At 41.8% G+C, this 23,779-nt stretch overlaps 1 long non-coding RNA gene across 1 annotated transcript; it reads right to left on the bottom strand.

The window, feature by feature from the left end:
- Positions 1-17,695: 17,695 nt before the first annotated feature.
- On the bottom strand, positions 17,696-22,444 carry LOC139187006 (uncharacterized). The gene is made up of 3 exons (XR_011570703.1): positions 22,285-22,444; positions 19,429-19,470; positions 17,696-18,418 (listed from the first exon to the last, which is right to left on the bottom strand). It is a non-coding gene; the product is annotated as an uncharacterized lncRNA (long non-coding RNA).
- Positions 22,445-23,779: the final 1,335 nt, after the last annotated feature.

The raw sequence follows: 23,779 nt of genomic DNA, 5'->3' as shown, positions 1-23,779 counted from the left end.
TTAGTAATATATACCGAAGTCTTTCATAAACTGCAAAGGGTGATAGGAGACGAATCACCATGCTCAGTTTTTTCTTTCTTTCTTCATCACTGCATGCATGCAAGCGTGCTGTATTGCTTCAGTCATGTCCGACTCTGTGTGACCCAATGGACGGTAGCCCACCAGGCTCCTCTGTCCATGGTAGGAGGAGACAGGCAAGAATACTGGAGTGGATTGCCGTGGCTTCCTCCAGGATATCTTCCTGACCCAGGGATTAAACCCGTGTCTCTTACATCTAACCTGCATTGGCACGTGGGCTCTCTACCACTAGCACCATCTGGGAAGGCTTTCTTCACCACTGGATAAGATAGTACTCTGCCCGTCTCTGGGTGTATTACAGCCACTGAGCTCTGAGTGCCGCTGGTGCCACCTGTCTTTACCTTACTACATTATGTCTTGTGCACTCATGTAGTCACTAAGCACCACGTGTGTGCTATGGAGGGATGGGTGTCAAGAGATGAATCTGCCCTAATGAACCTCACAGTAGGGCATGGAGAAAGTGAGCAATCAGGTGTTATCATTATATACGGGTTACGATAGCAGTGTATCTGAGGTCATAGTAGTATCTTTGGGATTAGGGAAGGCCTTAAAAATAAGGTGCTGCTTGAGCTGAGCATGATGGGTTATTTTCCAGTGGAAGGAGCTGGGCAAGAGTAAACCCCAGAGAGAAGCTTAAAGATTCAAGGTATGGAGGAGGAAATAGCATGTCTTACTAAAGTGAGACCTGAGTTTCCCTACAAACTACAGACTGATGGGGTCGCCTTTCTTTTAAGAACCAAAGAAAATGATATACATCCCCTTCCACTCAATGTAAACAGAAAGAGTCTGGTAGTCTATCTTAGAAATCTTTTCAAATAAGAGTGTGCATGTATGTATCCAGAATGTGACCACTTCTCACCATCTTTACTGACATTAGCCTCCCCACCTTCACTCACCTAGTAGCTTTCAAGCTACCATCTGCTCTTCTGTGAATCATTGCATTGTCTCCTTAACTGGTCTTCCTGCTTTCACTCTTAGCAGGTCCATTCCCAACATTAGTCAGATCCTTTAAAAACCTAAGTCAGATTATATCACTTTGCTGAAAATTTTTCTATGATTTTTTGCTTCAAAGCAAAGGTCAAAATCCTCGCAATGGTCTGCAGGGTCTTACCACACTCTCCCCTTGTTAGGCCCCCAACTGCTTCCCCTCTGACTCTCCTCCACCCATTCTTCACCCTGCCTTGGCCACTCTGCTCTCCAAACTGTCACCTGCCCCCAGACATGGGCTCTTGCTCCCTTTGTCTTTTTTAAAAATATTTGCCTATATTTAATATTTGGCTGTTCTGCATCTCAGTTGTCTTAGTTGTGACACGTGGGATCATTGGTTGCAGACTGCGAACTCCGCTGCAGCATGTGGGATCCAGTTCCCTGACTAGTGATTGAACCTGGGCCCCCTGCGTTGGGGGCACAGCGTCTTAGCTACTGGACCACCAGGGAAGTCCCTAGTTCCTTTGGTCTTCACCTCCTTATTCCCCACCCTTGGTTTCATTGCCTCTGTATATTCAAGCAGCGTAATAAAGTCTCTCTAAACAAAAGGGGTTCTCCTCTTAAGAGCACTGCTACCTCCTCTGCAGTGGAAACTGAGAAGGAAGTACAGTGACGTTTGTAGCTGGAGAGATAAGTAGGATCAGATTGTGGAGGAACTTGAAAGCCCTGATAAGAAATGTAGATTTTATCCAAACGTAAAGCTTTAACCTGAGGAATGGCGTGATCAGAATTGCATTTTAATACATTCACTTTGTCAGTGGTATGAAGAACAGGGGCTTCCCTAGTAGCTCAGCTGGCAAAGAATCCACCTGCAATGCAGGGGACCTCTGTTCGATTCCTGGGCAGGGAAGATGCCGGAGAAGGGATAGGCTACCCATTCCAGTATTTTGGGGCTTTCCTGGTGCTCAGTCGGTAAAGAATGGACCTGCAATGTGGGAGACCTGGGTCTGATCCCTGGGTTGGGAAGATACCCTGCAAGAGGGCACAGCAACCCACTCCAGTATTCTTGCCTGGAGAATCTGCATGGACAGAAGAGCGGGGAGGGCACAGTCCATGGGGTCGCAAAGAGTCAGAAGCAACTAAGCACAGCACACATGGAGAGTAGATTCAAGGATGGTGTGTGGGCAAGAGAAGAGGCTGAGATCATTTTTATTCTTTTATCCTGAGGAAACCCCAGCCAAGAGCAGGCTATCTGGGGGTCTCTATAGGCTCTCTGGAGAAGCAAATGGCAACCCAATCCAGTATTCTTGCCTGTAAAATCCCATGGAAGGAGGAGCCTGGAGGGCTGCAGTCCATGGGATTGCAAAGAGCTGGGCATGACCGACCGAGTGACTAACACACATAGGCTCTCTGGTCTCTCCCCCATTCCCTTTAGGCTTTTCTAATGCAGAAGTTCCAGTCAATTAGCTTCATTAACTAGTTGAAAGTAAGGCTGCTGCTAAGTCACTTCAGTCGTGTCCGACTCTGTGCGACCCCATAGACAGCAGCCCACCAGGCTCCCCCATCCCTGGGATTCTCCAGGCAAGAACACTGGAGTGGGTTGCCATTTCCTTCTCCAGTGCATGAAAGTGAAAGTGAAGTCGCTCAGTCATGTCTGACCCTCAGCGACCCCATGGACTGCAGCCTTCCAGGCTCCTCTGTCCATGGGATTTTCCAGGCAAGAGTACTGGAGTGGGGTGCCATAAGGCAGACCCAGATTATTTCCACCACTCCCGCAGGGAGAGTGAAGGGGCAGCCCCACTCACCAAATCTGGTTACTATGGTGACAGCCTAGGGTAACCTAAGTGCCCCTCCCACCCTCCTCCCAAACCGAGAAAATTAATTGCAGGTGCTGACTGAGCCGAATTCTAGCCAATGGACGGCTGTTCCTGCTTTTCGCCACCCCCACCCCCACCCACCCAGGAACCTGATTCCTGAATCTGGACTAGGGATTTCTGGTTCCAGGCTAACTGCGTGGGTGCTGGGCAGAGGAATGCAGAAGTCTAGGTAAGAGTTGATGCAAACCTACTTTTAGATGGTAGTGGTAAGGTAGGAAAGGAGGGCATAAGTACTACAGGTGAAAGTAAGAGGTGAGATTGGTACGGCTGATCACAATGAGATGTTAGATGTAAAGGAAATGAAGGCATCTGGGATGGGCATAGCCTTTTTGGCTTGGATTTGTAGGTAGGTGGTGGTTTGATCCCCAAAGAATAAAAATACTAAGGGAATACTAAGCTTGGGGATTGGGCAGATACTAAGTTTTGGACATGTTAACTTGGAGATACCTTGGAGGACATTCAGGGTAAATTATCTAGTAGACAGGGACTGGAGCTCAGAAGAAAGGTCTGGGCTCTTTTATATTTAGATTAGGGGATCATTTTAGATCAAGGAGACTAAGGGGATCATTTTAGATCAAGGAGACTAAGGTCGTGCCAAGTCACAGAGCCAACACGAGTTAACAATGGGATCAGAGTCAAGCACTCTGACTCCAGAATCAGGGCTTTGAATGGCTGTGCTCTGACACAGACTCCTTTCCTCCTCCTCGCTGTCTACCCCCACCTTCAAGGACGGGACTTCCGAAGCTTGTGACATCACTCTCTAAACAAGCTTCTTAAGAAGATCTAAATATAGAGTTTCTTAGCCCTGACTTTCTATCTGATCCTGTAAAGCTTTCCTTTCGTTCATGCCAAGTGTCATTATGTGACCCGATAGAGGTGCTAACTAACTCGATCCTGGTAATAATTTTGTAATGCATGTGTATCCCATCAACACATTGTGTACCTTTAAGCTTATACTTCCCTGTATGTCAATTGTATCTCAGGAAAGCTGGGGATAAGGTATCTTGAAATAGTCCTTACTCCTTATTTTAATAACTTTTCTGTTCACTTCTCAATCCATTCAACTCACAATTCTGATTTCTTCCCACAAACTCAGTTTAGTCAGGGCACAGATGCCTTCCTCATTGTGAAACCCAGGGGATATTAATTTTTTTTTTTAATTTTTGGTTGCACTGGGTCTTCATTGCTGCCTGAGGGCTTTCTCTAGTTGAGGTGAGCAGTGGCTCGCCTTCTCACTGCAGTGGCTTCTCTTACTGTGAAGCTCAGGCTCTAGGCAGGCTGGCTTCGGTAGCTGCAGCTCACAGGCTTTGGAGTGAGGGCAGTAGTTTCAGCGGTACATGGGCTTAGTTTCTCCATGGTATGTGGAATCTTCCTGGACTGGGGATCAAACCTGTGTCCCCTCCACTGGCAGGTGGATTCTTACCCATTGTACCACCAGGGAAGTCCTCAAAGGACATTTTTTGTGCTCACTTATTTAATCTTTATATAGCATCCTCTCCTGTGAGTGTGTGTGTGTGTGTGTGTGTGTGTGAATATGTGTATGTGTTGAAGCTAAGAGAGTCATGACAGAAAGTTTGGAAAACCAAGAAAGAATAACCAGTCCTAATCATATCACACTCAAATACCTCATTCATAGGCCAGCATGAATGTAACATACAGAATTAAAATATACTCCAAATCCTGAAAATTTGGCTGTGCTAAAAGTATTCCTTTCAGTTCAAGGCTGTCATTTTGAGAAAGCTGAAATAGCCCATTTTACGTGGCTTTCTACACCACATGTTTACCCTCTTGTCCTAGAAATCATCTAAAAGCAACAGGTAAAATTTTTTTAAAAAGCCTCTCAGACTCTATCTTCTGTGAAGTAGGACACACATAATCTGCAGACAACTCACTGGAAAAGACCCTGATGCTGGGAAAGATTGAGGGCAGAAGGAGAAAAGGGCGTCAGAGGATGAGATGGCTGGACGGCATCACTAATGCAATGAGCATGAACTTGGGCAAACTCCAGGAGATGGTGAGGGACAGGGAGGCCTGGCGTGCTGCAGTCCATGGGGTCGCAAAGAGTCAGACACAACTGGATGACTGAAGAACAGCAACAATCTGCAGACCCTGACGTTTGTGAAATGACTGCTAAAACTAACTGAGATTGGTTAGAATTGATCTAGCATAAAGTCCAGAGGTATACTGAGATGGCCTGGCAATGGTGGGTTGCAGAAGGAATTTGCAAAAACACATTTTTTTTTTTGGAGGGAAGAGCTATGTCATGTAGTAAAAAAGCTGCATGGCTGTTTGCTGTAGTAAGTGTAGAAATCTGGTGTCAGGGCTGGCAAGCAAAATGCTTCTAAACTTTGACTTTGAAAAGCAGGTAATTGAAACAGGAAGAAGCAGTTAAGGTACACAAAGAATGCAATGGAGGCATCATATTTGCAGGAAGCAGTCAGATTTCTGTAGAAGCAACAGAAGGTTCTCTGGATTGAAACACCTGCAAGCTACTCTGATCCATCCTCTTTCCTCACAGGAACTTTCTTAAATGCCTAGCGCAGCAAAGTTCAACCCACTTAAAAGATGTAAGATGGTACGATAGCAACCCAGAGACACTTGAAGAAAAATCTGTGAAAAAGAAGAATAAAGTTACCAACAAAGAACACTCGCCAGAAAAAAGCTGCCACAGAGCAGGTGAAAAATGTGAACCTTCAGCCAAAAACTTAAAGAAACATCACCTCTATGAATAAGAAGGGAGCAGCAGATATAATAATTCCAGGGCGAGATGGCAAGACAACTGTCAAAGACACAAAAAAATTACAGAAAAAATATTAGAGGTAGAAAAATGGGAACAGAACAGATACATCTGGTGGTATTCTCAAAGAATATGAATGTATAGTTGGAAAACATGAGAAGAGCCCGCATGGTAGTCACTTGACAAATGTTTGGTCAGTGAATGAATGGGTGATGGGGGAAGGAGATGTTACTGCATTCCTTTGTGTATCTTTAATAAATAATTTATTTTTTAAATAAAAATGAAACAAAAGAGTGAATGATAGAAGGGCCTCTGATTTATTCTTTTTTTTTTTCCAATTTAAAATGTATAGGAATCTATCTCCATCTCCCTGACAGTGTTTTGATTAGATGAGGACTGAAAACATGTAGTTGCTGTGAATATCCTGGGGCCTCCTCTCAGCCACATGAGCTCAGTGTGTCTGACTCTTTGTTACCTCATATACTGTAGCCCACCAGGCTCCTCTGTCCATTGGATTTTCCAGGCAAGAATACTGGAGTGGGTTGCCATTTCTTCCTCCAGAGATCTTCCCAACCCAGGGTTGGAACCTGTGTCCCTTGCATATCCTGTCCTGGCAGACAGATTCTTTACCACTCAGCCATCTTGGAAGAGCCTCCTCTGTATCTCCCAAAATGAGGACAGGGTTCCTGATCCTTTTTCTCAATCTCAAAAAAGAGCCACCTGGGTGATTTCAATCTGATCTGCCCTTTGGAAGGGGCTGACTTGCCACAGTCTCCTCTGTCTGCCCTCAGATGATGCCAGTCTTGGAGACACGCCTGGCTCCCACTTGCCACACTTTCAGCTGCTCCCTTGGGCCAAGTCAACAAATATTCACTGAGCTACAGGTGAGTATCATGAATGTAAGAGATACAAAGGGAAGCAAGGTGGTGTCTCTTATAATCTAGTCATGATAATTACAGGGGCCTCCAAAAGTGTTAACCTAAGGATTTTTGTCTAATTCTGTATTATTTTGCTAGAGCTGCTGTCATAAATTGCCACAAATCTGGTGATTTAAAACAGAAACTCACTGTCTCACCATTTTGGTGTCCAGAGTCAGAAATCAACATGTTAGCCTGGCTGTGCTTCCTCTGAAGGTTGCAGGAGAGGACCCTTCCTCGCCTCTTCTGCCTCCTGGCTGCTCCGAGCTCCCCAGGCTTGTGGCATTGCCCCTCTGGTCTCTGCCTCTGTCTTTTCACGGTCCTCTTCTTTGTGTCCATGTCTTTTCCTCTTCTTTCTGTGTCAGAGCACCTTCTGCCTTTCTCTTGTATAAGGAGACTTGTCGTTGGATTTATGTCCCACCCAGATGATCCAAGTGACACAGTGGTGAAGAATCCGTCTGCCAGTGCAGGAGACACCGGAGACATGGATTCGATCCCTGATCGGGAAGATTCCCCTGGAGTAGGAAATGGCAACCCACGCCAGTATTCTTGCCTGGAGAATCCCATGGACAGAGGAGCCTGGCGGGCTACAGTTCATGGGATTACAAGAGATTGGATGCAATTGAGCATGTGTGTGCCTGCGCATGCACGGTCCAGGATGATCCCAAGTTCCTCAAAATTCATTACATCTGCAAAGACCCCTTTTCTGAATAACATTATATTCACAGATTCCAGGGGTTAGGATGCTTACATCTCTTCTGATGGCCACCATTCAATCCACCACAGTCTTCTTGCAGAGTCTTCCTTCAGCATCTTTTAGTCTCTCTGTTTGTATTATATAGGCTGACTTTGGATCAGATGAAATCCCAGTTACCAGCTACCTGTATGACCTTTGGTCATGTTACTAACTTGCTTCTACTGGAATTCTCTATCCAAACAGGAAGTGTAAATATGCTTTTGACAGGATTGTTATAAAGAGTAAATGGGGCGTGGATGGTAAAGCTATTAGCCTGGCTCAGTAAATACAGAAAGAGATGATTTCCCTGTGGTTAGCATCTGTGACAGGAAGGGCCGGGAGGACATCAGCTTTTCAATGTGTAGTTTTACAAGGAGGCGTTGCTCTCTCCTTTATCGCTTTCTGAATTCTCCCAGTGCCCAGGGAAGCGCTGCAGACTTGCTCCAACATCAAGACATGGGCTTTGCTTGCAAAGTCTTGCAGCGAGCTGGCAACTCACTATTTTAAGTTTTAGGACACTGGCAGGAGGTCTGAGTTATGTTAATTTCAGAACACTCTGACAGGCTTATCTTCAGATTTCTTTCTTCTTTTTTGTTTAAATAGAGATCGGAGCCTACTCAAAGAGGCAAGGCAGCTGTGCAGGGAAGTATCTTGTTTAACATCTGCCTGTCATTTAACACCACTTGTAGCCCATAGGAGGAAGGAGAGGCTGCCAGAGAGCTAAATTTAAGTTGCAGGGGTCTAAGCAGCATTTGAAGAAGAGAGATAGCAGCTTCCTGTCGGGGAGAGACTACCAAAAAAAGAAACTTTAATTTAGCCTTTCTTATGCTTCTGGTGAGAATAATTTACCTCCTCCAAAGTCCAGGGAACATTATTTGTAGTTAGTTAAGATGTTTTAAATCCTTGTACGTCTTTTCTTCAAAGTAAGTATCTCTTCTTTTAAAACACCAAGGAGTGTTCAACACCTGTGTGTCTGAAATCTATATCGCTTCTTGTGTTAGGTTTATTCACCTAAGATAATCTCTTGGTTACAACTCACAGTGGAAAAACATGCATGTAATCTTCATTTTACAGACAGGTAGGTGGAGCTCTGGAGGAAATGATTGTCCTCGTTATGGAGGAAATACATGGCACTAGAATTGAAATCTGGCATCTTGATTCAAGTCCTGATACTCAAAACATCATAAACTGTTTGCTAGGTGGCTCAAGACAGGTTCAGTAGAAGACTGTTGTTCAGTTCCTAAGATATCTCCAGCTCTTTGCAACCCCATGGACTACAGCACACCAGGCCTTCCTGTCCACTATCTCCCAGAGTCAGCTCCAACTCATGTACATTGAGTTGGTGATGCCATCCAACCATATCATGCTCTATCACCCCCTTCACCCTCCGCCTTCAATCTTTCCCAACATCAGGGTCTTTCCCAATGAATCAGCTCTTCACATCAGGTGGCCAAAGTACTGGAGTTTCAGCTTCAGCATCAGTCCTTCCAATGCACATTCAGGACTGATTTCCTTTAAGATTGACTGGTTGGGTCTCCTTGCTGTCCAGGGGGCTCTCAAGAGTCTTCTCCAGCACTACGGTTTGAAGATGGACTGTATTAAACAGACATTTCCCAGCACACATCTCAGCACTTGCTGCTTTATTCTGCCTTTCCTAACCTACCAATCAGTAAATAGTGTAGACCCTTTCTGAAACTTTGTTTTGGGACTTGTAAAATGTTACTTAGATGACACACCGTCTCTTGCAGGTATAAACAATGCAGAAGCAATAGCAGGTCTCTGAGCCTTTGAGTGGCAGCCTACCTCCTGTCATGACAATCAAATTAGAATGGGAGACAAATTATACCCTTTCTTCTGACACAGTTTTTAAAACCACCATGTGAAACTTCACATGCAATATAATTTCCAAGCACTTGCTTTCTGAGTATTCTTGTCATTCTCTGTCAATGCCTGTGTTACCTTCTTATTGGAATGACCTTGTATATTGTATTTAAAATACTATTCAGATATTTTTAATTATAATGGCCTTTCAGGAGATGTGTATCTGGCAGCCTCCTATTATATTGTTCTTTGTTTTGAAGCTCAATATGCATTCAGGGCTTTTTTTTTTTTTGTCCTACTTTACCAAAGACACAGCTGGTTCTTGGCAAATACCACAGATGGGGTCAGGCTGTAATTGAACTTTCATAAATCATCCTCCACCACGTGGAACCAAATTCCTGCAAACTTTTCTTCCCTCAGAGACATTTTCAAGCCAGTGAGGGATGAGATAAAGAAACAGGTTTATCTCCCTTGGTACATGTTTTACTTTTCATTCCTTTATCAACTAAGCGTTTGGGTTTTGTGGCTAATGCAAATAAGCTGTTTTCAAGTCAACTGCTGAGGAAATAGAATGAGCTGTGAAAATTGTATGTGTCCTCAGATATTCATGATAGTAAAGTAGAGGATATACAGGATATATATATATATATATATATATATACACACACACACACACATGTATATTTGTTTAATCAACTTACTATGCAAGTCTTGATGTTTACAAGTCATGTCTCGATTAGAAGACAGGTATCTGCATACATAGGGCTTCCTTGGTGGCTCAGTGGTAAAGAATCTGCCTGCCAATGCAGGAGATGCAGGATCTTCCTGGGTCAGGAAGATCCCCTGGAGAAGGAAATGGCAACCCACTCAAGTATTTTTGCCTGGGAAATCCGAGGGACAGAGGAGCCTGGTGGGCTATGGTCCATAGGGGTTGCAAAGAGTCAGACACCACTTAGCAACTAAACAACAAGTCTGCTGCTGCTGCTAAGTCACTTCAGTCGTGTCCGACTCTGTGCGACCCCATAGACGGCAGCCCACCAGGCTCCCCTGTCCCTGGGATTCTCCAGGCAAGAACACTGGAGTGGGTTGCCATTTCCTTCTCCAATGCATGAAAGTGAAAAGTGAAAGTGAAGTCGCTCAGTCGTGTCCGACCCTTAGCGACCCCATGGACTGCAGCCTACCGGGCTCCTCCGTCCATGGGATTTTCCAGGCAAGAGTACTGGAGTGGGATGCCAACAAGTCTGCATGCATATAAATACTTATTTATGTTCTTATATTAGATGTTCCTGGATTTGTAATATACTCTAATCAACCCTAAGATGCCAACATCATTATTTTTTCTTATTGTGGTAAAAAATATGAGAAGAATATATTTTTTTACCCAATCAAGAATATTTAATTTATGGATGGTGAAAAAGAGGGAACATAAACTTCCCTTTAGAACAGAGGTCCCTGACCTCTGGAATCTAATGCATGATGATATGAGGTGGAGCTGAGTTAATAATAAGAGAAATAAAGTGTATAATAAATGTAAGGCACTTGAAACATCTTCAAACCATCCCCCAACCCCAACCCCAGTGGAAAGTTGTCTTCCATTAAACCTGTTCCTGGTGCCAAAAAGATTGGGAGTCACTACTTTAGAACACTATTAGGTGCTGAAAGTATCTAACATCAACACAATGCACTACTGATGATGACTATACTTATGCCTTCTTTTAAATCTGAACCTAGCTAAAATAGTATTTATGCTTTTTTAATGAGCACGTTAGGAAGGTTACAGGACAAATATTCTTTAAGACTATTTCAAAGACAAACAATGCTGGAGAGAAGTGAGATTTTTGGTGACAGATCGTCCTCTGGAAAGTTTTCACAATCACTGTATTTTCAACTATCTTACATACAAAACCTAAGACATTGAGATTAATCACACAATTGCATAAGAAATACAGCAGAAATACAAAATCTGGACCATATCATGTTTTCTGGTATATCTTGTAATGAATAATTTGGAGCAGCCTAGGCTATAAACAGAAATAATATGATGCAGGTGTACACAGACACAACTAATACAGTTGCTAGAATGTTGAAATACTCATGTAAATAGCAGCTGTGCTCAGACCCAGGGACCTCTTGACAGTGGCCTCCCCCACCACACACACACAATCCAGCAGCCAAAGGGTTACAACTCTCAACTCAGGTTTAATTCAGTACACAGGCTGTCTGACATTGTACAGGAGGCAGGGATCAAGACCATCCCCAAGGAAAAGAAATGCAAAAAGGCAAAATGGTTGTCTGGGGAGGCCTTACAAATAGCTATGAAAAGAAGAGAAGGGAAAGGCAAAGGAGAAAAGGAAAGATATACCCATGTGAATGCAGAGTTCCAAAGAATAGCAAGAAGAAATAAAGCCTTCAGTGATCAATACAAAGGAATAGAGGAAAACAACAGAATGGGAAAGACTAGAGATCTCTTCAAGAAAATTAGAGATACCAAGGGAATATTTCATGCAAAAATGGGCTCGATAAAGGACAGAAATGGTATGGACCTAACAGAAGCAGAAGATATTAAGAAGAGGTGGCAAGAATACACAGAAGAACTATACAAAACAGATCTTCATGACCCAGATAACCACGATAGTGTGATCACTGACCTAGAGCCAGACATCCTGGAATGCGAAGTCAAGTGGGCCTTAGGAAGCATCACTATGAACAAAGCTAGTGGAGGTGATGGAATTCCAGTGGAGCTATTTCAAATCCTGAAAGATGATGCTGTGAAAGTGCTGCACTCAATATCCCAGCAAATTTGGAAAACTCAGCAGTGGCCACAGGACTGGAAAAGGTCAGTTTTCATTCCAATCCCAAAGAAAGGCAATGCCAAAGCATGGTCAAACTACTGCACAATTGCACTGAATTCACACGCTAGCAAAGTAATACTCAAAATTCTAGAAGCCAGGCGTCAACAGTACATGAACCATGAACTTCTAGATATTCAAGCTGGTTTTAGAAAAAGCAGAGGAACCAGACATCAAATTGCCAACATCCGCTGGATCACTGAAAAAGCAAGAGAGTTCCAGAAAAACATCTATTTCTGCTTTATTGACTATGCCAAAGCCTTTTGCTGTGTGGATCACAACAAACTGTGGAAATTCTTAAAGAGATGGGAATACCAGACCACCTGACCTGACTCTTGAAAAATCTGTATCTAGGTCAGGAAGCAACAGTTAGAACTGAACATGGAACAACAGCCTGGTTCCAAATAAGGAAAGGAATACATCAAGGCTGTATATTGTCACCCTGCTTATTTAACTTATATGCAGAGTACATCATGAGAAACGCTGGACTGGATGAAGCAGAAGCTGGAATCAAGTTTGCCAGGAGAAATGCAGATGACACCACCCTTATGGCAGAAAGCAAAGAAGAATTAAAGAGCTTCTTGATGAAAGTGAAACAGCAGAGTGAAAAACTTGGCTTAAAACTCAACATTCAGAAAATGAAGATCATGACATCTGGTCCCATCACTTCATGACAATAGATGGGGAAACAATGGAAACAGAGACTTTATTTTGGGAGCTCCAAAATCACTGCAGATGTAGCCATGAAATTGAGACACTTGCTCCCTGGAAGAAAAGCTATGACCAACCTAGATAGCATATTAAAAAGCAGAGACATTACTTTGCCAACAAAGGTCCATTTAGTCAAAGCTATGGTTTTTCTAGTGGTCATGTATGGATATGAGAGTTGGACTATAAAGAAAGCTGAGCACCGAGGAATTGATGCTTTTGAACTGTGGTGTTGGAGAAGACTCTTGAGAGTCCCTTGGACTGCAAGGAGATCCAACCAGTCCATACTGAAGGAGATCAGTCCTGGGTGTTCACCGGAAGGACTGATGGTAAAGCTGAAACTCCAATACTTTGGCCATCTGATGCAAAGAGCTGACTCATTTGAAAATATCCTGATGATTTGGAAAGATTGAAGGCAAGAGGAGAAGGAAAGACAGAGGAGGAGATGGTTGGATGGCATCACCAACTCAATGGACATGGGTTTGAGTAAACTCTGGGATTTGGTGATGGACAGGGGAGCCTGGCGTGCTGTAGTCCATGGGGTTGCAAAGAGTCAGACATGACTAAGCGACTGAACTGAACAGTCTGTCTGAGTGGTTCAAGAGTTTGAATGTTACCCATGAATAAAGTTGTTGAATAAGTCATTTCAGTGCTAGTGGAGTTTCAGTGGTTGATATGAACCACTGAAACCATCTTAAAAAGAATCCTGATATGTCTTCTCTATGTTGCAGTTTGTTTTGCTACATCTTCATCTCAAGCTCTAAAAATGTCAATTTACCTACCTCTGTTCTGTAAAGTTCCAACTGGCAAAGCTATTCCAGGGAGTCTTATATTTGGAAATCTGAATGAATACCTTAATGGAGCTGCTACAATACTCTTGCTGAGACAGGAAAGGGAGATAGAAATGAAATGGGGTATATACATATGTTTTATAACAGTAATCTGAGGAAAGCAGAAATATTATCAGAAAAGACTTAGAAGATTTGGGTACATAGCTGCAAATTTTGTTGGTTATGATGATCTGGCTTCAAACACATAGGAATAAAGGAGAGATTTTGATCTTCCCTGGAAGATAAACAATGGAGGTCTGTAAATTAAGTTAAATAAAGCTCATGTGTTGTTTTTCTTTAAGTGAGAGAGGAATAGTAACAGAAGTTTGAAATAACGATGAATAACCTTGCTTGTCTTTTTGCAGCAATGATGATACAAGGTTAAAGCAACATTTCATGTGGAAAGATCCACCTTAAATTTCCAACATTATCTAAATGTCTCTAATGTCAAGATTAGTTCTTAGGGAAGGAGACTGAAGACTAAAATTTCAGAGGATAGTATCTGTTTCAAAGGCTGTTCAGAAATGCTGTCTTAGGACAGGTTGAGCTCAACCTTGAGCTCAACCTTTATCTTGCATGGAGTCAAATTGATTTTGTTCCCTTTACGACCTTAACTCTTCTGCATTCCTAATTCTCATCTTCCAAGGAAAATTTTCTTCTGGTGAGTAGTGGCCAGTCCACATCAACAAGATGTTGTACTGTTGGTTGACAGCCGGTGTGATTTTGCTTTCTTGCAGGGCCCTGTGTACTGATTCAACATGAAATGTACCAACCCCTACCCCCTTACCTTTCCCACCCTACTTGAGTGGCTTCCCAGATCCCATTATTGAATGCTATTAGTGAAATCCTGTGTTTTCTGATATGGTGACAGACCGAAGATCATAGCCTGAGTTTTCAGTCAATGACTGGACAATATGATTTCATTTTTCCCTCTTGGTATGTTCTCCCTGTGGGCTTGGCTTTCAGAAACAATTCAGTTGCATCTTAGTCCAAGTGTCCAACTGAGTGGCTTGCCCTTTTCTATGCTATCGAGTCTCTCAGGGCAAATCAGGCTCTCAGCCTCCCACTTTCACATCTCATAGCAGCAGGCAGAACATGTTCTTATTCACTACTTTTCCAGCCACCGACTGTTTTGCTCAGCAGGCAGCTATGTTACGGCTGGACAAGGTAACCATGCAACAGACCTAATATTTATTTAACTAACATCAACCCCTGGGGCTCACTTACAGAATGAGCCTCAATTATACATTTTCTGTACATGCTTAAGCATGTCAAGGACTTGTGATTAGAAACATTGATAGAGTGGGATTTATACTCACTCAGGCTCCTGAATGCCTTTGGGGCTCTCAGCTTATACTCAGGACACTCTTGAAATATGGAAAGGAAATAGCAGTGGGTGTTACAGTATAATTCAAAATATAAGCCAAGATCTATGTTAGAGATGAATCCCATTGGTCCAATTAACATTTTTAAATGCATTTAAGGGAAAGTAGCCTTTTATTAAAGCATCTAGGGATAGACTTAGGTGAAAAACAGGTGAATAAAATCAAACTTTAATTTTTTTAAAAAAGGATAAACCATTAATTTATTATGTTTTAGTCCCTTATAGAGTCTAACATATAAAAATATTTGGGCAGATTTTATTTTTATTGGATTCCATGTTCTTAGTTTTTCTTCCCCAGGAGTCAACTTATTTCTTAACTAGACCAGCTCTCAGGATAATCCATATATCATTCCAATATAATTCATAACTCTTGCACTTTACACTGAAGAAGATGACTATTTCCCTGCCACCACTTTTAAACTTGCCTCCACCTGACCTTCTGTCCCTTCTTCAATCCTCACTTCACATGCCACTATTTGACCTCTCTTTTGCATCTTTCTATTCTTATCGGTTGAAGTAAATGTGTTCTAGAGAGCAGAAGTCATGTAACAAGTGTCATAAAAGTATTAATCACCTCTAAAACACATGTTGATGGTATCAACAAATACGCTGAGTTTGCTTAGTTTAAAAGCAGAAGCAGAGGAGTTAGCTCTTGGAATATAAGTGTCCCTTGCTATCCAAAAGGGGTTGTTTCCAGGACCTCCCGAGGCTACCAAATTCCTCAGGTGCTCAAATGCCTTGTATAAAATGGCATAGTATTTGCATATAACCTATGCAATCCTTCCATATATTTACTGGTCTTCCCTGGTGGCTCAGCCTGCAGTGCAGGAGACCTGGATTTGATCCCTGGGTAGGGAATATCTACTGGAGAAGGGAATGGCTACCCACTCTGGACAGAAGAGCCTGGCAGGCTACAGTCCATGGAGTCACAAAGAGTCAGACATGACTGAGCAACTAACACTTTTCACTTTATGCAATCCTTCCATATGCATATACCATCTCTATGTTACTTATAATACCTAAAAGAATGTAAATGCTGTGTAGGTAGTTGTAAATACAATGTAAATGATGTGTTAATAGTTGCTGGTGCTTGGCAAATTCAAGTTTTGCTTTCTGAAACATTCTGGAATTTTTTTCCAAATGTTTTTGATCTGTGTTAGTTGAACCTGTGGTGCAGAACCTGCAGGTACGGGGGCCACTGGACTCGTTCTTGGGATGCTAGCTAGGACTACAGCCGCCGTGTTGGGAGGTACCCAAGCCATATGGATTGGCCATGGGTAGACACTTTAATCAAGAGTGGTCAGCTGAACTTTTAGTCAGTAGTTCTATGAGGTGTCTTGGGTCTGCAGCATACTGATGTGATTAGACAACTCCAGTCCCAATAGCTGTGTAATTACCTACATCTGTAAGAGAGAAACTTCCAGATGACCCTGGTCACCTTACAGAACCCTTTTCCAGATGGAAAATGTATCTCAATTTTTAACCGAATAAAGATGGTCTGAAGGTTGCAGTTTTGTTAAGACTCCTCGTAGGCCCTTTCAAGTAAATAAGAAGTCTTTTCAGACTCTTGGAGGCATCATCTCACCTAAAATTGCCAGATAGAATATAGGATATAACATTTGTCAATACTTACATGAAATTAAAAGACGCTTACTCCTTGGAAAAAAAGTTATGACCAACCTAGATAGCATATTCAAAAGCAGAGACATTACTTTGCCAACAAAGGTCCATCTAGTCAAGGCTATGGTTTTTCCTATGGTCATGTATGGATGTGAGAGTTGGACTGTGAAGAAAGCTGAGCGCTGAAGAATTGATGCTTTTGAACTGTGGTATTGGAGAAGACTCTTGAGAGTCCCTTGGACTACAAGGAGATCCAACCAGTCCATTCTAAAGGAGATCAGCCCTGGGTGTTCTTTGGAAGGAATGATGCTAAAGCCGAAACTCCAGTACTTTGGCCACCTCATGCGAAGAGTTGACTCATTGGAAAAGACTCTGATGCTGGGAGGGATTGGGGGCAGGAGGAGAAGGGAACGACAGAGGGTGAGATGGCTGGATGGCATCTCCGACTCGATGGATGTGGGTTTGGGTGAACTCCGGGAGTTGGTGATGGACAGGGAGGCCTGGCGTGCTGCGATTCATGGGGTCGCAAAGAATTGGACACGACTGAGTGACTGAACTGAACTGAACACTAAAACTTCATTTATTGTGTATCTGAAAATCTAATTTACCTAGATCTGTATTTTATTTGCTAAACTTGGCAACCTAGCATACCCTGAATCTCAACCCAATATTGAAAGGAGCTGGTTTCAAAGAGACTCTTTATCTTCTCTATCCATGCTTGATTCCTTGAATCCTTGTTAGATCAATACGGGAAGTAAAATCCCTCGAGCAATCAAATCCATTTATTAAAATCCTGTAAACCTTTCTCTAAGATCTTTAAGCAAACATTTATCCCCAATACTCCCAAAATATCTACAAAATATGTAACTCATTCCCACAAAACAGTCCAAAGGAAAACTAGAACTTGGGCTTTGGGAAAATCAATTGCAAATAAAAACAAACTTTGAAAAAAGCAAAGCATTACTTGTTTTGATTTGTCTCTGAATGATACAGTGAAAGAAAAAGAAACCAAAGAACTGAAATGATTTTCAGTGACAAAAAAGGCCTTAACATTCATGGAAAAATAATCCCAATACCATTTAATTGTTGGAATTGACTCTTAGTTTATAAAAGATTCTTTTCTAATTTGAATTTCATAAGAACCAATATGATGTAGAAAAGCAATAGATCATTTTTGAATCTTATAGACCTTAGCTCTGATTGGGATTCAGTACATTTTTATGTGGTTGAATAATTATTTCCATTTGCCCACAGAGAAACTGAGGTTCTGAGAAATTATGTTAACTGCTCATGGTCAGAATTAGATAATATGTAAAAAACCCAGGACTTGAACTTGGTATTCCCAGTCTTGATGAAGTATAATGGTATACATGGTTTAATGGTACCATGCAGCCTCTGAAAATTCTGTAACAAATGAAAATCATTTTTAAAAATAAGCAAATAGCATCATAGATGAGCAAAATGCTGATTCATGTAGTATTACTGAACACCTATTATGTTATGTGTCAAGTACTATGTGGTTTTGCACACATTTTCTCACTTTCCAAGGACTATCAGCAAGAATTTAGGTGGAATCCACATTTAAGTTTCAGAGCAGTTAAACAAGCACCAAGCTGTACATTTATTTAGTCATTCAGCCATATTTACTGAGTACCAGTTAGGTATTAGCCACTGTGGTAAGGTTCTAAGAATGCATTCATGGCTCTGCTGTCTTTGACTTTAGAGTATAGGAGTTGATGGACCTAACGTAGTTTATGCACTGAAACTGTGGTACCTTATTCACTGATTCACTGCAGAGTTCCTTAAATGATATATGTGGTTTTATTTTAAACAAATTCTAACAAACTCAGTTACCTATTTTGCTCTTCTGCCACAGGTTGGAAATGGCAATAAGGAAGACCCTCTTCCAGCACTAAGAAGCCGCAGCTGATGATCTGGCGGTGGTGGGGACACAGTGGACACATCAATTGCATGTGAGTTTGAAGTTCTCTAATATACTGGCTAAACATCCATAAAACCCTGTAAGTTATTGCAATGTAAGCCGTGAGACTGTCGCTGGTTTTTGACGTGTTAATTTTTAAAATTTAATTTGGTTGTGCTGGGTCTTCGTTGCTGCACTCAGGCTAGTTTTTAGTTGCCATATGCAGAGGCCACTCTCTAGTTGCCGTGCGTGGGCTTCTCATTGCGGTGGCTTCCCTTGTTACAGAGCACAGGCTCTAGACATGCAGGTTCAGCAGTTGTGTGGCTCACAAGCTTTATTGCCCTGCAGCGTGTGGAATCTTCCCAGGCCAGGGATTGAACCCGTGTCCTCTGCATTGGCAGGCAGATTCTTTACCACTGGACCACCAGGGAAGTCCTTGATGTATACATTTAGTTGGTGTTTTTATCTATGACCCAGATATATATGCTCACTAAGCTACTACATAAAATAATGCACTTTAGAAAGATATATTGAAGTAACACATCATTCAAACAATTATCTGGAAAATCTTCCTATATAGAATGTCTTGGTCTACAACGGTGTTAAACAAGACAGTATTATTTTAGGACACTAAAAACCAACTACATGTGTAAAGCAATGACAGTCGTTGATTTCTACTTTCATTTTAAGGGATGGATCATTCTGCAAATTTTATTGTTGATAAAATCCTTGGCAACTTCTGCATTACATGCTAGTATAGGTTGAAAAACCTAAGAACAAATAAATCCAAAATAAATGCAAACGACATAGACTGAGCAGCCAGAACAATCTTTAGTAGGCTAGAGGCTCTCCTGCAGAGTTCGATTATACCCTAAGGCTCATTGTTCAGAGATCAGCAGTTCTCCAACTTTTGTCTGCTTTTCTATATGTGAGAGACGGGACTTAAAAAAATCTGGATGTAAATATAAGCAAAATTTACCCTGATGGCATTAGAGTCAGTATGAATATGGAGATACTACTTACTTTTTGCATTTTCCCTTGATCTCTTCCTTATTCAAAATGTATCTGTCAATAAAATGAGAAAACAACTTTTTAAAATTTATGAAATTATAATCCACAAATACCACCACAAAGCAATCACTGTTGTTTTGCAAGAGAATAAAACATAAATTAGGATCATCTGGTTAGGCGCCTTTGACAAATGCTTTTACTAAAACTCTACCTTGCTATATGGAGTTGATTACGAAAGGAGTTTCATCTCCTTTGTTTTCATTTTTCTCTTTTCTGGAAACAGCATGTCAATTTTTGAGAAATCGTCTTACTTTGTAGTTGAATGGGACTAAAAACCCACCACCTGCCTAGTTCCTCCCTTCCTGGTAAGTGACTGATCTCACAAACCAGCGTGTTTTTATCCTCCTTGGATGTAGGAAGGGACAAGTGACCTTATTAATATAGTGAGACTCAATCCCAGAGTGTTTCTAGAATTATTGGGAAGGAAAGGTTTTGTTTCTATTGGTATTGCCAAGTTCTAAAGTAAGCTGTTTTGCTACACAGGGAGACACTGTATAAAAGTAAAATCAACCTAAAGGAAAGCAAATCAGAAGATGGAGAGTGTCCAAATAACACTGTTTTAGCACCTTGGTCAAGCCATACCTGAAGATGTTTTTCCCCTAAGACTCTTCAGTTATGTTAATTAATAAATTCCCTTTTTAAATGTTACACTGGACTGGAATTTTATCATTTAAAATCAAACTAAATCCAGAATTAAAATATAAACCAGTGAGAGTGACATTATAGGAAAATCCATGATTCTGTTTTAAGAAAAGCATAATCTTTGATCCCTAATTGCAATTACTTTAATTAATTAAATAAATTATTAACTATTTGTGCCACTGACTTCAGAGCACTGTGAGATGTCTGTGAGAAAGAGTCATTATTTGTCCTTTGCACATATTTAATTAAATTAAGGAGTTTGCTATACCTAAAAATGTCTTATGGCCTAGCATCATAGACAAGTAGTCACCTCCATTCATGAGAAATTCCAGAAGAAAATACAACAGAATACTAAGCCTAATGGATGGTAGCTTCTTGAAGAACATAATATGGAACTCAAAAGTACTTGAATTACTTGATTTAAGGTAGCCTACCCATGTGGGTGGGCTTCCCTGGTGGCTCAGACGGTAGAGAATCCACCAGCAATGCGAGAAACCTGGGTTCGATCCCTGGGGTGGGAAGATCCCCTGGAGGAGGGCATGGTAACTCACTCCAGTATTCCTGCCTGGAGAATCCCCATGGTCAGAGGACCCTGGTGGGCTACAGCCCATGAGGTCACAAAGAGTCAGACATGACTGAGCTACTAAGCAGCAGGAGCACCCATGGGAGTGTCACAGATGAAGAAACAAGTTGCCTTATTTTAGCTTCAAATGCTCATGGTCAGCTAGTATAAAAGTTACATCATGGAAAAGGTGCTATTTAAATAATGGCTGTAATGGGCTGTGAGTACTATGATCTTTGCATTGACAGTATTATTAGCCACAGGATTGTTGTACTAGTGGTGTTAGGGCAATAAATACTTATACCCTTCCAAAGGGTTGTATCCAGTTTTCCTGCCAAAGAACTTGTCCTTCAGGGTTAAGAAGGACATTGTAACTGCATTCACAGCCATCTGGCCCAGATACCTGTGGGTCTCGAGTGCTTTCCTCCCTTGGCAGGGAAACACAGTTTCTCTGGCAAGTTAACAGGTCACCTTTGCCTTAGATGGGACTCTCTTCTGAATTCCAATCAGAAGTTATTTTTGATGCATCCTTTTCAGGGATTTCTTTTTCCATAGTTTCTGACTTTCAACCCACCAAAATCACCGTGTGTCTGCACATGTCTACATGAAGAACAACTAGTTACTTTAATTTTTTTAATTAAAATCTTTTTATCTTTTATTTTTTAATAAAAATTGTACATATTTAGGGTATACAACATGATTACTTGATATACATGTACAGTGAAGTTGATATTATAGTCAAGCTAGTTAACATACTTCCTTGCACAGTTACCAACTTTGTGTGTATGGTGAGTGCATCTGAACTCTATTCTCTTAGTATATATGCTATGCTAAGTCACTTCAGTCGTGTCCGACTCTGTGCGACCCCATAGATGGCAGCCCAACAGGCTCCCCCGTCCCTGGGATTCTCCAGGCAAGAACACTGGAGTGGGTTGCCATTTCCTTCTCCAATGCATGAAAGTGAAAAGTGAAAGTGAAGTCACTTAGCCGTGTCCGACTTAGCGACCCCATGGACTGTAGCCTACCAGGCTCCTCCATCCATGGAATTTTCCAGACAAGAGTACTGGAGTGGGGTGCCATTGTATCTAGTATTAAATAAATACAGTATTGTTGAGAATAGTCATCATGACAAGTGGCTGCTTTTAAACATATGAGTGACTCTATCATATCCCAGATTGGAGCCCTGATGAACTTCTGGAAGGAAAAGAATTTCACAGTACTGGAGACAGGCAAACTCCAGTGAGGGATAAGGACACAGCTAGATGACCTACCCAACGAATCAATGAAAGGATTATGTCTTCACTTGGTCAAAGCCAGAGAGAAAATACTCTGATATATTTTATTAGTCTCTGTTGGATTTAATACGATGGGCTCGTGTTGTGGTGAAGGGCATGGGTTCTGTAGTTAGAGATCTGGTTTTAAACCCAAGCTGAGCAACTTACTAGTTATACGACCTCGGGTCACTTTCTGAACCTCTCCGGGCTTTGGTTTTCTTATTTGTAAAATGGGAAGGCGACAGCTAAGAGGTCGATATTTGATGGTATTGGTGAAGTGCTAAGTGCCCAGGGGGCACTGAGTAGCTCACTGTTAGTCTCTGATCTTACCTGAAAGTGGCCAGAGTAAGGGACCACTTGCTCAAGTGGTCACTATCCGTCTTGTCTGTTAATTCAGCTCCTCAGTGGCAGTTGAAGAGAGACATGAAAATCTTGGCACAGTTTTTACTGAAGTCTGGACTAAGAATTTGGATTGTGACAGACATCTAAGTTCTAACTTAGAATGGAATGACCAGCTCACTGGATTCTCAGTTCTCTGGCATTTTGAGAGCGAGCCCAGCCTGAGGGTTTGGATTCACTTCCTGAATCCTGCCACATCCCTACACAATAGGCTTAAGCATGGGTGTTTCCAATCCCTTTGATAATATTGTGTCCATTTGGAGGACCAGACCTGCCATCACTGAGATAGAAAGAATGACTCTGAGAGATTTCCTGTCCTCGCTCATTCACTCAGAAACCGAGTTGGGAGGTCTGGAGGCTCCTTGGAGTTGGATCTCTTCCCTCTGGGAGAATTGGACTCAAAACTTTTCAGAAAATGAATAAGTGTGTTTTTGTTGTTCAGTCTTGATGATCTGGTGAATCTGACAATATCTTTGCCAAGAGAGAATATATATACAACTTGTGATCTCTGCTGATTTTTCCTTCTTTGTATGTGATCTAATTTTAATTTTCTGAGCCCAACTTTTCACTTACTTATAATCCACAGCAGAAGGTCTTTCAAAAGCAATCTTAGGTTTGCTGAATTCATCAGGGACTGTGGAGACTTTGTTCTGTCTTTATTCATCTTCTGAGATGCCATTTGTTAAAGCCTTTTTAAAGGATTTCAGTTATCTTAACCCTCTCTAGTAGTTTATGTATTTACCAAGGATGTGCTTTAAAACTCCACAGTAGGGAAGCACAGGCAAAAGTCAGTATTTGTCAAACATAGACAAAAGTCTAGAGTATAATGTATTAATAATAATTTCTATGTACTATGAATCTCCATCAGTCAGATTCAGTTTAGTTGCTCAGTCATGTCTGACTCTTTGAGACCCCATGGACTGCAGCACACCAGGCTTCCCTGTCCATCACCAACTCCCGGAGCTTGCTCAAACTCATGTGCATTGAGTCGGTGATGCCATCCAACCATCTCCATCACAGGTTCAGTAATCATAAGCTAATGCCAAGCTCATCTCACCTACATGAGTACCCACTCTCCTTCCATTGTCACACTGTGTTGAAATAAGCCCTAGAATAACAGAAGATTTTATTAATAAAGTTTATACCCCGATTCCCTGGTGGCTCAGACAGTAAAGAATTCACCTGCAATGCAGGTGATGCAAAAGACCTGAGTTTAATCCCTGGGTCAGGAAGATCCCCTGGAGTAGGAAGTGGCAACCCACTCCAGTATTCTTGCCTGGAGAATTCCATGGACAGAGGAGCCTGGTGGGGTTGCAAAGAGTCAGACACGACTGAATGACTAACATTCGCTTCATTTTTTTCTTTCTGAAAGATCTCTTATTTTTATTTTATTTTTAAACATTACAAATTGTATTAGTTTAATACA

The sequence above is a fragment of the Bos indicus genome, chromosome 14 (genome assembly GCF_029378745.1).
Source record: "Bos indicus isolate NIAB-ARS_2022 breed Sahiwal x Tharparkar chromosome 14, NIAB-ARS_B.indTharparkar_mat_pri_1.0, whole genome shotgun sequence".
In the NCBI taxonomy this organism is placed as follows: Eukaryota; Metazoa; Chordata; class Mammalia; order Artiodactyla; family Bovidae; genus Bos; species Bos indicus.
The sequence above is the reverse complement of the archived record's forward strand: the minus strand, read 5'-3'. Positions and strand labels throughout refer to the sequence as shown.